Below are 20,676 nucleotides of genomic sequence, written 5' to 3' on the forward strand. Positions count from 1 at the left end.
TTTTTTTCTTTTTTTTTGGATCCCTGTAAGGATTAAATGAGATAAGGTGTACAGGGAATTTTGCAAAGTACCTGACAGGTAATGAGCATTCAGTACCTGGTAGTTGTTATCCGGTGTGGTAGTACTGAGAGACAGAAGGAGCTACGAACCCAAAGCAAGGAGAAAACAAACCCTAATGAGAAGTAGTCAGAGGACCTGACATGGTTTCTAATATATGCTAAAGGCTGTAGGTAAAAGCTGAAGTGAGTTTTAAGAGTGTTTGCAGATAAATGCAAAAGACTAGGAATGCCTACCGCATTGCCTGGCTCATGAGAGTCTCTCAAAAATTATTAGAAAGATGGATGGATGGATGGATGGATGGATGGATGGATGGATGGATGGGGAAATGAGCAGGTGGGTGAATGGGTGCATAGATCAATGGAAAGACAGGTGGGTGGCTGGATGAAGAGTAAGTGAGTGGATTGGTGGGTGAGCAGATGGTTGGGTGGATGAGTGAATGGACTGGAGGATGGGTCGATAAATTGAAACAAGAGTTGGTCTGATGCAAATCTTGCAGCTCCAAAGTGAGGAGACGGTTCTTCAAGCCCTTCTCTTTGACCACAGCTTAACACCAGTACACAAAGCTTTTATTTCAGGCTTTGTGATTACAGGGATGTTGGTACCACTCTTGCAGACCTTTTCATGGTTCTTTTTGGTTGTTTACTGGCCAGAGGAAGGGATTATATCAACCTGGATCTAGAATACCTACCATCAAGGAGGAGGAGAGCTGATTTCACCTACAAATTAAGCGTCTGGCAGGGCTACCAATTCAGGCTGAAGGCAGAGTATTAGAATAGTTTTTATACCCAGACAGACCCCCCAGGGGGAGGGGAGGCTAAACCAATGAACATCCAAGGGATAGGGACTCAAGCATGAAGAGGAGGCACCAGGCTAAAAACATGTTTTCTTAAGACAGTCGAAAATGACAAACAGGCATCTGGAATGGAGACCACTGAAGCCACAATTTCCAGTCTAGTCTTGTACGTAATTGTAGACTTCAAAGTTTTGTCCATCGCGGGGAAACAGCACCATATGCACCAAGCGATCACTATGGCACTCGGTCCGTAAGCCTGTCTGGTTCTCAGAACTGCACACAGAGATGCCCATGGGCCACAGAGGCACACGCTCTTGTCACATGACAGAGGTCTTGTACACTGCTTTATTTTTTTTTCCTATTATAAAGCATAACGACACGCTTGCTCAGAAATCTGAACATCTCTGCCTACCCCCCCACCCCAGCCTTCCCCAGTCCCTCATGTGGTAACACAATCAACAGTTCGATCTGTTTCTTTCCAGACTTTTTTCTTTACGTGCACACAGATGCACACTTCTTTTTATTAAAAAAAAAAGTTATCAAAATATCTCTGTATGGTATAAGAAGCAATCTCTTTGGTCTTGTCCCCAGTCCCTGGAACAGAGCTCCTAAAATCCTTGGAATTTCCTGAGTGATTGGAGTGCCTTTTTATGCATAAGGGACCCATTTGGATCACACCTGAGTTTATGCCAAGGAGGTGACACAAGTAGGGCCCCTAAATAGCTTCAGGATGGGGCTGCTCCCAGGCGATTACAGAATCAGAACTTCCAGCTCCTTCCACCAACCTCAGGGAAGAGGGGAGATGGGGCTGGAAATTAAGCTCTATAAAAACTCTTGCATGAGGTTTGATGAGCTTCCAGGTCAGTGAACACGTGGTGGTGCTGGGAGGGGAGCTGCACCCAGAGAGGGAACTGGAGACTCTGTGCCCCTTCCTACATCCCTCGTCCTAGGCATCTCCTCTACTGGCCTTTTCCTGAGCTGTACGCTTTATAATAAAATGGTAACGTTGGGTAAAAGTGTTTTCCTGAGCCCTGTCAGCCATCGTAACAAATTGTCAAACTTGAGTGGGTGGTCCTGAGAGCCCCAACAAGTAGCCAGTCGGCCAGAAGGACAGCTGACCCCCTGGGACTGCAGTGGGGGCTCCTGTGGGACTTAAGGAAACTGAAACTCACTCCAGAATGGAACTGAATCCCTGGAGACCCAGCTGGTTGGTGCCAGGAAACACCCTAGGATATGTTGCTTCTGAACCTGCTTTTTCGCTCAGAATTTACCATAAAATATTTTTTTTTCAATGGAAGGACTTGGCACTTCCTTCTCTTCAATAGTTGGATAGTAAAGCCAACACTAACCAAACCCTCCCTCCAATCCCTTCACCATTTCAGTGTGTGTCCCTCTAGCCACAGGCACCTGCAACTCCTTTCTTGGAAAACTTTCTGCCCTTGAGGTTCTGGAGCCATTCTACCTGTTAACACAGAGAGCTAGGAGGGGCTGTGGGACTGTGGGACCCTAGCTCCTTGCATCCAGTTGGTTCAATCTGTGCTCCAGAGCTACCCTCTCACCCACCCCCACCCCAGGGATCAATTACTAAGTGCTGGGATTTGTCTGAAGTCACTCCCTGACTTGATTTCTTTCCCTTTCCCACTCCTGCCTCCCTCCTCCTAGGGGCCTAGGAAGGCTTCTGTAATAAATCATTAACAAATCATATGCAGACGAGTCCTCACTGCAGGCTGTTTCTGGAAAGATGATGCACCATATTCCATGGTATACAATGTGCCCTCATCGGCCCAAGTGATCTGTTAATGGACTTTCAGGTTATTTCTGAATTTGCCTATCCCAGACCGTGCCACACACATTCGTGCACACTACTTCTACAGCAGAGGTCCCTCGCGGTACCCACCCCTCACCCGGCTACGCTTACCAGTTGCTCTGGTGGTCAAGTCAGTTGTCTGGCCTCCCAACGTCAGACTTTAAAAATAAGAAGGTAAACGCCCCTGCAAGCAGCCCACTACCTTTATTAGCAACCCTGACGATAAATGACTCAGTGTGCCTGTTTATTTTTCCTGGAGTTAAGTTAGGATCAAAGAGCTCAGCCCACACTGCTTCCCGAAACACCCTACTCTCAGATTCCTAAGTAATCAATGGTTATTATCACACACCCTCCCTGGAGGCTGGTGTAGACGTTTATTCAGATCAATGACTCAGAAAGAGTCCTTTGTCTGAGAAATTACGGGGTCTTACGTCTCTCATCTCTCTCGTGTGTAACCTTCAACTAACTCCTTGGATGGTCCCAAATAAAAAAAGATGAGCTCCTGGTGCCTGAGAACTTCATTTACTGACACTACTGTGAAATTTTCTGGGAATTCCTGAAAGGAAAGGGCTCCAAGCGGGCTGGATATTTCTTTTTGAAACCATCAGCGAGGACGTATGAAAATCTGCTTGCAACTCTTCTTTAGGAAACCTTGAAAAATGAGCTCAACTGTCTTACTCTCCAGGGAATCCCCAGAATAGAGATTTCCTCCGTATCCTTCTCTTTTGGCACAGAACCTCAGGCTGCAGTAATCTGGTTCCTTCCTTTTTCTCTCCTCATGGGTGAAATTATCTACCAACGTCTGAAAGGCCCCCCCTTCACCTCCGACTATGTATTTCCACTCACTGAATAAGTTCCGCATGAAGTTTCAGGATGACAAATCCCCATCACCTCCAACATGCCTGGTAGTGAGCCCCACTTCGTTCTTGCGGTTTCCCAGGGCGATCAAAGAAGTTGGTCCACTTACAACACAGCCATCGCGTGAAAAAAGAAGTGTGGTGGCTGCATCTCCCCAGTTCCATGGCAGCTTGGCCTCAGTGGGGAGTAGGAGAGAGCACTGCACACATCTTCCCAACACCCAGCCCTGGGACCAGCTGGGTACAGACACAGCCATCTCCCCTGGGTGCTAGCACTCACATCCTAGCAAGGACACTATCTTTCTTGTTTTTTTGTTTTGGTTTTTGTTTTTTTCCATCAGGGATGACAAACTTAAAACAGGTTGACTCACCTGTACTTCTCAGTCTCCTACTGACCCACCCCTTCCTGTCCTGAAAAAAAAAAAAAATTCTTCAATTAGTCTCAGGCAGTTCACTTCCTCTGGTTGGCTGGATGCTGGGCCAAACCTTCCAGAAGGGGAGAATGAAATGTTCAGAAAGTCATCTCATTCTGATGCTGAGCCAAAGACAAAGTAAATGCTGAGGGCACAGCCCTAGAATCTCGGTGTAGAAGGGAACCCGGCGATCAGACTGCGAGGGTGTGGGGTGTGGAATACAAGTTTTCAGAGCCTCAGTGGTTTACCCCAAAGCAGGCCATTAGCAGCAAGTCAGAGATTGCAGCCTGCTTTCTCAGTTCCTGGCCTGGGGCTCTTTCCACTAGAATACATTGCTAATGTCATTAGAAGCCCAAGGAACACAAGAGAGAGAATAGTCAAGGCCCCTCTGATCACCTGCCAACATTCTCTTTTTATTATTATTACTATTATTGGTAGTATTATTATTATTATAGAATGCTGTTGTCACTTTTATTTTCACACTTAGCTAAACTAATGGCCCTGAGGGGGAAGCAGCAGTGCTTCCTTTCCCTGACTGTAGGGTCAGGCCCGCCCAAGCCACCCCCTGGACCAAGAACCCAGAGCATTGCCGGTGGGCTGATGTTCAAAACGCAGGGCCTTCACCCCATGAAATCCACGCATCCAGACTGGGCAAAGCCTGCCCATCGAACAAACCCCACTGTTTGCCTGACCTGGCGGAGTTCTGCATGCTAACCGAACAACACAAAAAAATTACTCTTTATTGCTCTCAAGTTTTCATCATCGCAAGGGGAAGACACCTGTTGAAAGCATCTTACCCGGACAAAACATATTTTGCATTTGTGTATTAAAATTGATTGATTTTTTTAAAAAAGAAGTTGATTCAATTTTATTTTATTCACATCGGGGTTAGACATATAAAGAGATGTAAATACTCCTCATGATGCTCTAAATGGGGCCCAAGAGAACTAATGGCACAAAAAAAAAAAAAAAAAAAAAAAAAAGGCCAGGCGAAGGGATGTCTAGGTGGCTCAGCTGTTGAGCATCTGCCTTGGGCCCAGGGCGTGATCCCGGAGTCCCAGGATCGAGTCCCAGGTTGGGCTCCCCGCATGAAGCCTGTTTCTCCCTTGGCCTGTGTTTCTACAACTTCTATTTTACACAACTTACTCTGACCTGAGAAAGTGCCAAATGGCCACAGAATCCTTGTCTCTGAGGCTCATCTTGGTCTCAGGTTAATGTGGTTACTGTCAGCCAGGTATCAGCTGCTTTCAGGAGAACCAGAGAAGTGCAGGAGCAGTAAAAGACCAGTCTGGGCCCCAGGCTGCTGGGTGGAGAGCCAGCTCCGCACCTGGATCCCCTGGATGCCCTGTCTACCTACGCCCACCAGCTTCGACTCCTAAATAGGAAGGAGCACACCGTGGGTTGACTGGCTCGAGTGGATCATCAGAAGTGGATAAAGAGGGAAGTACATGAGTTAAAAGACTATTTCTGGTCCCAAGTGAAACATGCTGCTTTTTTCTAAAGGCTGCCTAGCGACAGTGCTCTTTCCCTTGTCTTGATGGAGCACCAGCTGCCCTCCCTGCAGCTACCCCACCACCAGGCTACAGCCACGCACTTTAGCTTTCTCTTCTCTATGCCAGCAACCCAGGGAGCAGATTGTGGGAACGAAGGACGGGGGTGCTCACCCCGAGGTAACAACACAGTGTCACAGAACACACCCTGCCACTGGCTGTGGGGTGACGACACCCTGTCACCCTCACGTGGAGCAAATCTGTCTGCATTAGACCACATCCTGCCACCCACAGACATCCACTTCAACACACCTGTTTGCAACTTTGCCAAGTAGCCCATTCACCTCAAACCATTTTCCCAATTTGTTTAATTTTATGAAACCACTTTAGATCTCTAGAAGGTATTTTTTTTTTGTCTTGCAATAAGCAGCCAAGCTTCAAAAGAAGGTACATAGGAAGAAACTAAAGGTCAAGGCTTTTTAAGATTTTACTATTTTTAATTATATATGTAGTGGATATAATTGTTCTCTTTGGAAGCGATCCAAATATAGATGTTTACAGAATAAAACATAAAGGTCCTGCTTTATCATCTCCACCCATTTCACCTCCAAAACTAACTTATCTCCATTAACAGTTTGATATGCATCTTTCTATATGCATAAGATTTTTTTCTCTGAAATAGCACATAACATATATAAATAGCATATACAGGACATAAATGACTCCATACTGTCAATAATATGTATTAGAGATCTTTTCAAATCTGCACATGTATATTGATCTCATTATTTTTAATTATTGCTTTCCATTGTATGACTATATCATAGTTTTTTTAGCCACTTCCATATTGATAGCCATTTAGTTGTTGCTAACCCTGTTATAACCATATTTAAATGACTTTACACATATGTGTGTGTGTATATATATATATGTCATTCCTTAATGTAAGACTTTTCAATAATTTCCAAATTTATCCTTATTATATATGACTTTCTGTATAAATCTTTGTCTGCCTTTATATCTTGGGACAGATTTCTAGAAGCTGAATCACTGAATTGGAAGAGACAAACTTTTTAAAACAAAAGTCTTACATCCTTACTTACCTGATTACCAATCAGAAAGCATACACCACTGTTAATCACAAACAACACCAAAAAAGTCACAAGGGACACTTTTATAGACAACGATCTGGGTATCTGTTACCAATTATACCATGAGTTTTGGCATAAGTTTTCCGAACTATGTCATTCATTCTCAGATCAAAGTTCTGTGTAGGAGTCCCAAGAGCCAAAAGTATATTCTACAAATACACCAGAATAACAGCTTAAGCCAAACAGTATTATTTCTATATTAGCCATTCGGCAGGGGCAGTAGCTTCCTGTGGCCAATTACACAAAGGATACAGATTAAAAAGTTCAGGCATTGGAGTCAGACACCAATTTAAATCTTTCCCTACCTACAACTGAAGCTTTTTCTCTCATAATACCTCTCTCATTCATCAACTTCCGTTCCATTCTTACAACATCCTCCCTCCTGCCCATATCCTGGCTCTCCTAAATTTAACTCATCCTGCCTTTGCCCCCAGATGAATCTTCCCATACAGCAATTTGCATGCTTCCCTTTCCAGGGCTTCCCAGTACCTAAAAGAATTCCACTTCCTACAGGAATGTAGAAGAGACCATCACACCCACCTACCACAACACCTGGAAACAGGGAAGCAGAAAAAGAAAACTAGATAAACCAACAAACATGTATTTGTTAAAAAGCTATTAGGAAGTATGGATTCAAGGCAGTCTACAAATTAAATTGTAGAAGGAGCAAGGGTCTCCTCCCTGTAAATGTAGAAGGCACTTCATTCCGAAGGCAATGGTGGTTGGTGGATGGGTGGATGGGTCTGCCGTAGACTGAGGGAAGACGATGAATAATCCCTACAACGATTCACTGAGATAAAATATTTAGTTTGGTGGTTTCATCCAAGGTTTCCTCACATCAATTTAGACTTACATAATCTGAGAGTTGGAAAAGATACCTTGGGTTATTGTAGTTCAGTGGTTCTCAACCTTGGCTGCACATTAGAATCACCTAGGAAACTTGAAAGAACAGCCATGGAGGGGGAGGAGGTGCAGGGGCAAGGGTGCATCCAGACCAATTAAAACAAAACCTCTGTGGTTAAGGACCAGACCTCAGCACTCAGTAAAGTTCACAAGGTGATTCTGGTGTGCAGGCCAAAATTAAGAGGCACTGGCTTAGTTCAACATGCTCATATGATCCCTTATGGCTTAGGTTAGATTTTTATGTGTTACACTATTTTATCTCCTTCCCAATTTTGAGGGCTCAGGCAATATATAAGCCATCTTTATATCTTTCACAGCATTCAACATAGACTTTACCAAAGCCAGTAGAAGAAGGAAATAATAAAAATAAGAGCAGAAATAAATGAAATAGAGACTTAAAAAATAATAGAACAGATCAATAAAACCAGGCACTGGTTCTTTGATAAACCTTCAACCAGACTCATTATAAAAAGAAGAGAGAAGACTCAAATAAATAAAACCAGAAATGAAGGAGAAATAAGTACCAACAGCACAGGAATACAAAGGATTATAAGAGAATATTATAGAAAATTATATGCCAACAAATTGGACAATCTAGAAGAAATGGATAAATTCCTAGAAACATATAACCTTCTAAAAGTAAATCAGAAAGAAATTGAAAAATTTGAACAGACCTATTACTAGCAATGAATTTGGATCAGTAATCAAAAAAACTCTCAACAAACAAAAGTCTGGGACCAGACAGCTTCAGAAGTGAGTTCTATCAAACATTTAAAGAAGAATTAACATGTATTTTTTTCAAACTATTCCAATATTAGAAGAGGAAGGAAAGCTTCCAAATTCATTCCAGAGGTGAGCATTATCCTGATATGAAAACTAGATAAAGACACTACAGAAAAAAAAAACTACAGACCAATATCTCTGATGAACATAGATGCAAAAATCCTCAACAATATACTGGCAAAATGATTCTAGCAACACATTTTTAAAAAAATCATTCACCACATCAAGTGAGATTTATTCCAGGAATGAAAGGGTGGTTCACTACTCACAAATCAATCAACATGATGCATCACAAGAAAAAGGGTTAAAAATATATGATTATCTCAATATATGCAGAAAAAGCATTTGAGAAAGCACAACATTCGTTTATAATAAAAACTCTCAACACAACAGGTTTAGAGGGATGTACCTCAACATAATAAAGGCCATATATATATAAAAGCACAGCTAACATGATACCTAATCATGAAAAATTGAGAGATTTTCCTCTAAAGTCAATAGCAAGAAAAAGATGTCTACTCTCACCACTTTTACTCAACATAGTACCAAAAGTCCTAGCCACAGCAATCAGACAAGAAAGATAAATAAATAGCATCCAAATTGGTAAGAAAGAAGCAAAACTGTCACTATTTGCAGATGACATGACATCATGTATAGAAAACCCTAAAGACTCCACCAAAAAACCACTAGAACTGATAAATTCAAGAAAGTCACAGGATACAAAATTTATATAGAGAGATATGTTGCATTTCTATACACTAATAATGAAGCAGCAGAAAGAGAAATTTAGAAAACAATCCCATTGATGATAGCACTAAAAAGAATACCTAGGAATAAACTTAAGCAAGGAGGTAAAAGATCTGTACTTTGAAAACTATAAAAGAAAGAAATTGAAGATGACATAAACAAATGGAAAGATAGTTCATGCGCATGGATTGGAAGAACAAATATTGTTAAGATGTCCATACTTACCCAGAGTAATCTACAGATTCAATGCCATCCCTATCAAAATACCAACAGCATTTTTCACAGAACTAGAACAAATAATCCTAAAATTTATATGGAACCACAAAAAACCTTGAATAGCCAAAGCCATATTGAAAAAGAAGAGCAAAACTAGAAGTATCATAATCCCAGACTTTAAGATATACTAGAAGACTGCAGCGATTAAAAGTGTATGGTACTAGCACAAAAATAGATACATAGATCAATGGAACAGAATAAAGAGTCCAAAAATAAACCTATGATTATATGGCAAATTAATCTATGACAAAAGAGGCAAGAATATTTCATGGGAAAATGACAGTCTCTTCAACAAATGGTGGTGGGAAACTGGGACAGCTATATGCAAAAGATTGAACCTGGACCACTTTCTTACACCATATACAAAAGCAAACTCAAGATGAATTAAAGACTTAAATGTGAGACCTGAAACCACAAAATTCCTAGAAGAAAACATAGACAGTAATTTCTTTAACATTGGCCATAGAAACATTTTTCTAGATGTATCTTCTCCGGCAAGGGAAACAAAGGCAAAATTAAACTATTGGGACTACACCAAGATAAAAAGCTTCTGCACAGTGAAGGAAACCATTAAAAAAAGACAAGCTACTGAATGGAAGATTATATTTGCAAATGATATATGGGATAAGGGGGTTAATATTCATTTTATAAAGAACTCATGCAACTTAACACCAAAAAAGCAAATAACCCAATAAAAAAATACACAGACCTGAATAGACATTTTTCCAAAGAAGACATACACATGGCCAACAAACACATGAAAAGGTGCTCAACACCACTATCGGGAAAATGCAAATTAAAACCACAATAAGGTATCACTTTACACCTGTCAGAATGGCTAAAATCAAAAACACAAGAAATAACAAGTGTTGGCAAGGATGTGGAGAAAAAGAAACCCTCATGCACTGTTGGTGGGAATGCAAATTGGTGCAGCCACTGTGGTTCCTCAAAAAATTAAAAATAATCATATGATCCAGTAATTCCACTATTGGCTATTTACCCAAAGAAAATGAAAACACTAGTCAAAAAGATATATGCACCCCTATGTTTACTGCAGCATTATTTACAATAGCCAAGGTCTGGGAGCAGCCCAAGTGCCCATCAATAGATGAATGGATAAAGAAGACATGGTATATATACTCAATGGAGTAGTACTCAACCATAAGAAAGAATGACACTTGCCATTTGCAATGACATGGATGGAGCCAGAGAGTATAATGCTAAGTGAAGCAAGTAACTCAGAGAAAGACAAATACCATAGGATTTCACTTGTATGTGGAATTTGAGCAAGAAAAGAAATAAAGAAAAAGAGACAAACAAAAAAGACCATTAAATACAGAGAACGAAGTAGTAGTTGCTGATGGGAGGTAGGTGGGAGGATGGGGTGAAATAGATAAAGGGGCTTGATGATGAACACTTGATGAGCACTGAGGAATGTATGGAATTGTTGAATCATTATATTGTATACCTGAAACTAATATAACATTGTGTGTTAAATACACTCAAAATTTTAAAAAATAAAAAAAATTTTAAATTATTAAAGTGATAAATAAAGACAGTGCTTTACATATAATAGGGATTCAATAAATGTTTTCAAGGTGACTGATTAAACACACTCCCATGAGAGTTAGTCTTTAGGAACTCAACATCAGGAACCAAATGCATGTTTTTAAACTTAAAAAACATTAAAATTATAATTTATTAAAATTATAAATGTAACACTTTAAGTAAGTAAAGAGAGAGAATGGTATTACCATGCCAGAAAAATTCAGACCTTACACTACCGGCTCAGGAAAGTGAAAGTGACTAGTGACTACATTTCCGTGGAAATCACATGAACAGAAATGAAAGGAAAGGTCCATTTTCTCATCTCACAATCTTGTTCCCACAGGGTTTCTCCTCTTTCTGGAAACTCACTGACTTTTCTCTAATCAAGTCGGATCCAGCAAAAGAACAAAGGCGTTGGCTTTAAGGCCACCTGGTAACTGTGGTTCCCTGCTTTCATTCCCCTTCTACCCATGACCATCTGTGTGATCTGGGGCAAATTATTCAAGTTCTCAAAATTATTTAACCTTTGAGCCAGACTTCTCTCATACATGTTGTTAAAAGATAAGCTGAGGCCTATTACAATTTTTGAGAGTTTGAGCAAAAATCCATTCATATAGGACAGCATCCAATCTAGAAGATAAAGAGGAATTCTGAGTTGCTGCGCAAAATGAAAGACTTTTATAGGCAGAGGGGAGTGGGAACAAGGCTGTACTAAGCCAAAAAAAAAAAAAATGCATGTTGTTTATTGCAAGGTCACTTTCCTCAGGAGGTGGCAGGGGTCTATCACGCGCATGACCTAGCCAGTGCTGATCGGAAGATTCTTGACCCGCAAATTTAGGATTCCATTTCTGGGAGAGCCCGAGCTGTAATTAAGTTAAGTCTTGCTTTGGTGACATGGAGCTTAGCACAACTGACTCCCCTTGGAAGCTGTTATCTTGTTTTTAACAATATAAAATAGAAAAGGAACAGAGAAGTAGCTCATTAAGCTATGGAGAAGATTGGGTGCAATGTCCTAAAATTAAACATCTAGCCCAGAGTAGGCATCAGACAGTACTTCTGATTGTTCTTTGGGACCATTTTTCATATGTTCTCTGGTAAGAAAATCAAGTTCGCGCTTCTAGTGATTCCCAGAACTGTCTGAGCACCCAACCTGACCGCTGAAGAGATAGGAGATATGCCTGCCCAAAGCAGAAAGGTTCAATTAGGAAAGGCCTGGAAGATAAAACATCACAGCAGTGGAATGAGAACAGAGCTCCAGACGGGCCAGGAAAAGAGAGATGGTTTTTTCTCCTAATGAAGGGAGAGAGCTGAACTCTTGAACCAACTAGATGTGTTTTCCTTTGTTTTGCCTTCCCCTGGACTAACCCAGAGCAGTGGGCGGATGGAGGTCATTGCCTATTTCCTCCCGGTTGTTTTCATAGACCTACATTTTGAGAGGGCTAATTGTTGGAGTCCTCTTCCTTCTTCCCCACAAAGAAAAGAGCTTTGTGCAGCAATTAAATCGGGCTGTCTGAGATGCGAAGCCCCTCACATCAGAGGCTCGAGGTTTGGCCCCCAAAGTAAAAGAAATGCTGCCTCTTTTTTATTGAGCTGACGATGTTTTCTCCCCCAGAGACCAAACTAGACTTTTCCACCCGAAAAAAAAAAAAAAAAAACCACCGGTCCCACTGTGACACATAGCAGGAGGTGAGGCCCTGCTGGCGGAGCAGGGCAGGAAGGCCACCATTTAGACATCTTGTTTCTACCTTCCAGTGAACCAATGCAAGCAGATTGCCTCCGGTTTATCCATATAACCGCCTCGGGTCTCTCCCTTCCCTTGTTCTCTCAAATATCAGACTCCTAGGGAAGGGTAACCCCACCAGCCACTGGTTACCCATGCTGGCTAGCTGTTGCCACCTCAACAAAAGTTCTGGGCACCCGACTTTGCAAAACTGATGTATTCTTCTTCAGCATGCTGGAGCCCCTAAGAACTTCTTGTCATTCTTTTAAGTGATTGTCTGCTCTGAGATGAAATGGTTGTGTTCTGTGGTTTTAATCTTTTTTTTTTTTTAAGATTTTATTTATTTATTCATGAGAAGCACAGAGAGAGGCAGAGACACAGGCAGAGGGAGAAGCAGGCTCCATGCAGGGACTCGATCCCAGAACCCCGGGGTCACACCCTGAGCTGGAGACAAGATGCTCAGCCACTGAACCCCCCAGGCTCCCTACACTTCTCTTTGATAAGAACTAATGCTTTTCTCCTGCAACTCCTATAAAAGTTCCTCCTGGCATGTAGCACGGTGTTGGGCCATAATGGGAACTCCATGAATTTGGAGTGAGTGAGTGAATGAACCTGATTTGAGGCCACTCTTGGCACTTGGGCACAGTGCCATCCTCAGGACATGGGGCCCCAGACGGCAGGGCGATACACCTTTGTCCTTACCTGCTCCACCCTAATCCTTTGTGAGCTGTGGATTTAAAAGACCCAGAATGACTTGTCCACGTACAATCTGCTGGCCCACCATGTGCTACAGAGCCCAGATTCTTGACTGGGCTAGGGTGTACTTTCGGGTCCAACTGACCCAGAACACCTGCCGAGTGCAGCTTTTCCCAGGTGCTGGGCCCACACTGTCAGGCGTGGTCTGAATTGGAATACAGTTCATGTCCTTCTGAGACAGAGTGAGCAAGCAGATTGCTCCAGGGACACCGTAGTGTCCCCAGGAATTCCCTTCCACTCGGACCAACTCCGCCTTCCTGTGGCCCGTGGTGGTCCAGCTCCCTCGGAGAGCTGGGTCAGGGGGTCCCTAAACCTGCTTCACTGAGTCGCCTGTGTCTAGTGCTTTGTTAGTCCGGGTAAGGGATCGGAGGCCCAGAAAGGCCTGCGCAGCTGAGCTGAGGTCGCCCTGTCCCCTGATGCGCAGAAGAAACAGAGCCAACCCTTCAACTCCCCAGCCCCGAGGTTATAAAATGAAGACTAATGGTTTATGTCGCACCTTCTTCCCCATTCCGCGTAGTCGAGGTGCAAAGTGAATTAGAAAAAGAGAATAGGCCCCGGTAGGAAAACGTACCTGCTTCTAGGGCTCCGGTGTGCAAAGGACATCGAATGACAGGGCCCAAAGGCCAGCCTGCTCAGAGGGGCCACGTCCTCGCTGCCTGGCAGAAGGGAAGGAGGCTTTTCCCGAATCCGTCACGGGGGGTTACTTCTCCCTCCTTGTGTGTGACTCTCTCTCTACTTGTCGTTCCTCAGACACTGCATCCACTGATGCCTTCTGGAATTTAAGAACAACAGAAAGAAGTCTGGGACCAAGCTTCCCTCAAGTCTTGGACAAAAGATGCTAAGTGTGTTGTGCTGAGACCAGCAGGTGCTCCATTTCCAAACATGTGTGAAGGAATCTCTCTCTCCCTTCTCTTTCCCGTTCTCTGAAGCTCTTGCCTCCCTCTCCACACAGCTACCTTGGCTGTTCTGGAACTTCACGGACCTGAGCATCCCTAGAGAATCCATTAGATTGCTGCTAGCTCTGATACCTACCACACTTAGCCTTGCACGTCACAGGCGGTCCACAGGGGCTTGCCCCGGGGCTAACCCCCCCACCCCCCGTCACATGGGAAGGCCTCACGGAATAGCTAAAACCGAACCCCTCCAGGCTGCACAGTCACCAAACATGCTTTTTTTTTTTTTCAAGATTTTATTTACTTATTCATGAGAGACATAGAGAGGCAGAGACACAGGCAGAGGGAGAAGCAGGCTCCATGCAGGGAGCCCGACATGGGACTCGATCCCAGGACTCCAGGGTCATGCCCTGGGCTGAAGGCAGTGCTAAACCGCTGAGCCACCCAGGGATTCCCCCAAACGTACTATTTATAAAAACATTTTCTGGAGCACCTGGGTGGCTCAGTGGTTGAGCATCTGCCTTCAGTTCAGGTCGTGACCCTGGGGTCCTGGGATCGAGTCCCACATCAGGCTCCCCACATGGAGCCTGCTTCTCCCTTTGCCTGTGTCTCTGCCTCTCTCTCTGTATGTCTCTAATGAATAAATATAATCTTTAAAAATAATTAAAAAGATAAAAAACCGTTTTCAGTGCATTACCATGAGAATATTTTCAACCTACAGGCTTCATCTGAACAGCCAAGTGAAATCTTGCCATACTAGTTAAGCCATTTGAGGAAAATATGAGCCAGGATGGTGCTGACTTGTAGGTCAGAGTGGAAACCCAGGGATCCACCTCTTGCCCAGTCAGGTATATTAGGTGCTTAATATTCTGGGTGGTGGAGGCCTGTCGTTCATGGAAATTGAAGAACTACAAAGCTGGTAAGAAACATACAAACTCATCTATGGGGACACCTGGGTGGCTCCGCAGTTGAGAGTCTGCCTTCGGCCCAGGACATGATCCTGGGATCCTGGGGTCGAGTCCCACATTGGGCTCCCTGCATGGAGCCTGCTTCTCCCTCTGCCTGTGTCTCTGCCTCTCTGTGTCTCTCATGAATAAATAAATAAAATCTTAAAAAAAAAAAAAAACCTCATCTATGAAGGAAGATCTGTGATTCCATAGTGATATAAACACACAGTTGAATTAAAAACAAAAATAGGGAAAAGGCAAAATTTTCCTTAGGAAAGAATTACTCATAATAAGTGTAAAAGGAATAAGGAAATTTAAAAATTGCCATTAGACCATCATAGTATTTGCTGCAAGGAAAATAGGCTCATGGGCACTAAAATCAGAGGCTGAAACTTTAAGAACCAAAATCTTTGTATGTCCTCAAAGTATCTCTCCCAATATACATATTAATTACTGCGGTGGTTTTAACATATGTCCACAAATTCTTTGATACTCCTCCCTGCTGGAAGTGGAGCTAATGGTCTTCCTCGCATGGGAACTGTGACTCATTGCCAAATAACTAAACATTGAGAGGGAAAAATACTAATTCGACAGTGGCAAAAACCGGCAGATGCCACCTTCCAAGTCATGGGTTAACATTACCAGTAGTAAGTCCTATTGTTGTCACAACTTCCCCCACACAGGGTGTGATGAGAGAGTCACCTCACCTCTGCACGCCTCTTCCCCAAAATGCATAACCTTAATCCAATCACCAGAAAACACCAGATAAGCCCCAAATAAGGAACATTCTACAGGACACCTGACAAGCACTCTTCAAAGGCATCAAGGCCATGAGAGAAGAGGAGAGACAGATTATCACAGATGGGTTGAGGTTTAGGAGACAGCAGAGCAAAATGCAATGCGCCATCCTGACCCGGCATGCTGGAACCAAAAATAAAAAAAGGACACTATTGGAAAAACTGGGGAAAATTCAAACAAAGTCTGTAGTTTTAATAGTATTGTATTAATGTTAATTCTTAGTTTTGATGACTGTGCCGTATGTTTGTAAGATGTTAACATTCGGGAAGACGGATGAAGGGCATATGGGGACTCTCTGTACTATCTTTGCAACTCTTCTGTAAATCTAAAACTATTTAAAATTTAAAAGTCTTTTAGGGGCGCTTGGGTGGTTCAGCCAGTGAAGCATCGGACTCGATTTCGGCTCAGGTCATGATCTCAGGGTCATGAGCTCCAGCCCTGCATTGGGCTCCATGGTCAGTGGGGAGTCTGCTTGACATTCTCTCTCTCCCCTTCCCTCTGCCCCTCTCCCTCCACTCTTTCTCTCTCTCTCTGATAAATAAATCTTTTGACAAAGTTTTAAAGAGATTGGGGTCTAAGCTCTTCATTTTATATATAAATCTAGGTAGGGGTCCTAAGCTTAAAAATGTCCAGCATCCTAGAAGCAGGCACATGGTAAGTGTTTGATGAATTTTTAATTATGTGGATTTTATTCTAATAGCTAGTGAGTAAACAGCCTTCAGAACCCAGGTGTCCTGGGCAGGTCCAAACAAATGATGACTCTGTAAAGTAAGGATAGTCATGTTTTTTAAGTTTTGTTTTTAAAAGATAAAACAAAGTAAAAATCAGAAGTAGCTTCATTGCTTCTACTAGCCATCAAGTTCCGATTTTCTCTACATACACTTCATGATAAAGAAAGGCAGGCATATCTAAAATCTAGTCTGTCGGGCCATGGGCACAGAATTTTAATTTTTGTTAATAGGAGGTAGACATTACTGCACAGAATATAAAATATAGGGAGGATTGGCAGTAATCAGAATAAATATTTTATCATGATTTGATATCACAGGTTTTAGTCTCACCTTAAATGGCAGAGACTCTTCAAGAATTCATGAAATCCTTTAAGAAGAAACTATTTTACACATTTTCTATATCTACGTGTTCATGTTATCACCCTTTCCGTTTTGTGAGAAACACTGGACAGAGCTTTGTCTTTTCTAGTCCTTGTTGGTCTATCAATTTAAAAGCCAACTCTGTAGACATCTTCGGAGTTTAGTTTTGTAACAAAAACCGTTTGAATAATTAGACCTTTATATTCCTGAAGATGAAATGAACCTGTAATCTTTTATCCTATTTGGCTCAATAAAACTGTTCAGAAGATCAAAAGTGGTAAAGACAATGTGAAAAGTTAACTTTTGCGGGGATCTGTGGGTGGCTCAGCGGTTTAGGGCCTGCCTTCAGCTCAGGACATGATCCTGGAGTTGAGTCCCACGTCGGGCTCCCTGCATGGAGCCTGCTTCTCCCTCTGCCTGTGTCTCTGCCTGTCTCTGTCTCTCATGAATAAATAAAATCTTTTTTTAAAAAGTTAACTTTTAAAAATATTGATGTTGGACATTATTTTACTGAACATTTCAGGGAGTAACTGCTTCCGACTTCGACTTGAGAAAACACTTTTTTGTTTGCAAGACTATTATAAGAATATCGCAAAATTGCAGGAATAAGAAGAGAACCACAGCAAACTATATGCTTTTACCAGATGTACTTATTGTCAACACTGTACTCCATTTGCTTTACTATTCATTCTGTGCATGTGTGTGTGTGTGAATTTAGCTCAATCATTTTAGAGTAAGTTGTAGGTATGGAGACATCACGGTCCTGGAGCTTCTGTAGCATAACAGATGACAAGAGAAGTTTTTATCTGTGGGGATTTTTCCAATGTTTTCTGAAAATACTTTTAGTTCTAGAAAACATTTCCATCACATTTTAAAGAATATGTATGGCTAACCTATATTGTTGTTCCAACTATTTAAAGGTACTTTTCTTTCCAGCTCGAGAATATTGAGAATGTTGTTCGTGTTTTTACGTTTTTAATTTTTAGCATTCGGTATTTCTTTCTGATATTCTCTGCTTTGCTTTCAAGGGGAACTCTCTCACAAGAAGGCTATATCCTCCGATACTAGCAGAGAAATAGAAGAGGGCAAGACACTGAGACAAAATTATCATCTCTACCACTTCATTCTACCATATATTATTTGGAATAATATATCAAAATGACTCTCCCTGTAAAAAAAAAAATGCATATGGCACAAAAATCCTTAAACTCTGTGTGTATTCTTTTGCAGATCCGATCTGAGAATGCACCTCTTGTCTATCTCAAATCTCACTTAGCTGCATGGCCCCCAGGACATAAGAAAATTCTAGGGCACAAAACAAAGAATAAGACTCCCTTAATTATTCAATGAAGGTAGCATAAACCGGGGATTTCAAGATCTGAGCTGGCTAGAAAGTATTGCTATTTCCCCTACTTCTTAGAAGGCCTTCCCTAAATCCCCAGGGGCAACCCTGTACCAGTTTAAAGGCCACTTTGCTAAACAAATCATGGTTGTCTGAGAAAAGAAGGGATTCAACTGGGGGAAGACCAACTGGTCCCAGATTCTGCAAAAGCAGTCAGGGACACAGGCCATCCCCACCTGACTCCTGGGATCAGAGGGAAGTGCAGAGTTGCATGGGTTCCATTTTGCCCATTGGTTAGTGGCTATAGTTAGAGCATCTAACAAATACTGTATGATCAGAATGGTGGCTGAGAATATGATGTGTGATCAATCAAGTGAAAAACAATTTGGTTGACAAAGACAAAAAGGTAGGAAGTAACCTGAAACAGAAGGATGAGAGACCCCACAAGATGGTCCTTTCCTCACTCATTCACCATCATCTTATTCATTCTGTGGTTGGTTACTGAGTACTTAACACACACACACACACACACACACACACACACACACACACACAGAGTCCACTCATTCTGCTCCTCTGGAGAATAACCCTGACACCTCCACATTCCATACTCTGAGAGCACCCCACACTCAGCTTCATGTTGTCATATGGCTACATAATAGTCTGTTTATAATCTGTACACTTTATGTATATGTATTTATATATATATATTTGAAGGGGGGGGAGCTAACAAATCCCAAGATATGCAGGACCAGTCAGCAAGCTAGAGACCCAAAAGAGCTGATGGAGGTCAGCCTTTCGTTTTATTCAGGCCTTCAGCAGATTTGGTGAGGCCCATCCATATGAGGCAGGGCAATCTGCTTTATGCCATTTACCCATTTAGATGTTAATCTCATCCAAAAACACTCTTGCAAAACAACAACAACAAACAACGCCCTTGCAGATATTTAATATCTGGGCATCCTATGGCCCAGTCGATACATAAAATTAACCATCACAAAGGTGAAGGGAAGACAGACCCAAAGACTGACATCTCAGATTGAATCTTAAAGGATTAATGGGACTTGGTGGAATTGGAGGGAAATATTTGTGATCCCGCCAGAGAGGAGAAAGTGGAGAGGTTCAAGAATGGAGGGCATGGCTCAGGATGGTGACAGTTGGGATGGCAATGTCTGGAGGTCATGAGGGCGGGATTAAGAGGTAAGCAGAGGGTCCTTGGCTTGGGGAATTTGTCACCATGCTAACATCCTATCCTTTTCTTGTGGGAAATAAATGGGTGGCCAGTGAAAGGATTTATGCATAGGAATTGTCAGATTTCCACTCTACAATAAGGGGGGGGGGGCATTTAAATTGTAAAAACAATACCTAGAGTCTCTAAAAAATGCAGTGAGCTACCACTATGGAAAACAACTGACAGTATTTGTTGGAAATTTCAAGTTTTGAAATAAAAATTAGAAATGTAGAAAACATATCTGTCATTACAAGACTGATAGTTTTTCAATGCTTCGAGAATTTTCTAACGAGATTAAAAGGATATTAATCTTAGTATATATGATGCTGAAGCGAGCATTAGAAGGATATCCATCAATGTGATTTTTTAATATTACGTTTTGAAATGTGTCAGCATTTAGAAGATCTCTGTAACTCGGTGAACCAATGTTTTCCAAATGACCTATGTTGGATATTATATAATTATGCATGGATGAAAAAAATCAATTCAAAGAGCAAGATCAACCAAATGAATTTTAATGTAACAAAGTATGAAAAATTCACTGATACCGTTGCAGATCCAACACCCCAACAAAATTTTAAAACACTATAATGTGTCCACTTTGGGTGTAGGATCAAAGAATACTCATGATTATCTGAAAAGGATATTAATATACTCTGCTCATGTTCATCTACATAACTGTATGAAGCCAGATTTTCATTATATACTTACTTCAACCCAAGCAATAAATATATCACAACAGATGGAATACCAAAATCAGATATGAGAATTAGCCCTGAAAGAGATTTATAAAAAAATACAAATGCCATTCTTCTCACTGCATATTTTCTATTTTGAAAATCAGTTGCTTTGCATGTCATTTATCACCTGTAAGGAGTTTGTTATTTTAAAATAAATTATTAAGTACACGTCTTTTTAAAAAAATGTCACGGTTTTCATTTCAAATACACTACATATGGGTAGAAGTAATCCATATCAACAAGGGCTCTTTGGAATCTTTAGAAATTTTAAGAGTCTAAAAAAATCTTGAGACCAGAAAGTCGGGGAACTGCTGTACTAATTTATAGTGC

At 41.8% G+C, this 20,676-nt stretch overlaps 1 protein-coding gene across 4 annotated transcripts in view; it reads right to left on the reverse strand.

Annotated features, from left to right (window-relative positions):
• Window positions 1-20,676, reverse strand: part of PFKFB3 (6-phosphofructo-2-kinase/fructose-2,6-biphosphatase 3) — a 146,825-nt gene that overhangs the window by 46,493 nt on the left and 79,656 nt on the right. For all 4 annotated transcript variants that reach the window (XR_007405867.1, XR_007405868.1, XR_007405864.1 and 1 more), the window contains 2 exons: window positions 13,876-14,076; window positions 3,889-3,928 (listed from right to left, as the gene is read on the reverse strand). The gene's annotated coding sequence lies outside the window, so the exon portion shown is untranslated. The remainder of the gene's footprint in view (window positions 1-3,888; window positions 3,929-13,875; window positions 14,077-20,676) is intronic.

This window comes from Canis lupus, chromosome 2, assembly GCF_003254725.2.
Source record: "Canis lupus dingo isolate Sandy chromosome 2, ASM325472v2, whole genome shotgun sequence".
In the NCBI taxonomy this organism is placed as follows: domain Eukaryota; kingdom Metazoa; phylum Chordata; class Mammalia; order Carnivora; family Canidae; genus Canis; species Canis lupus.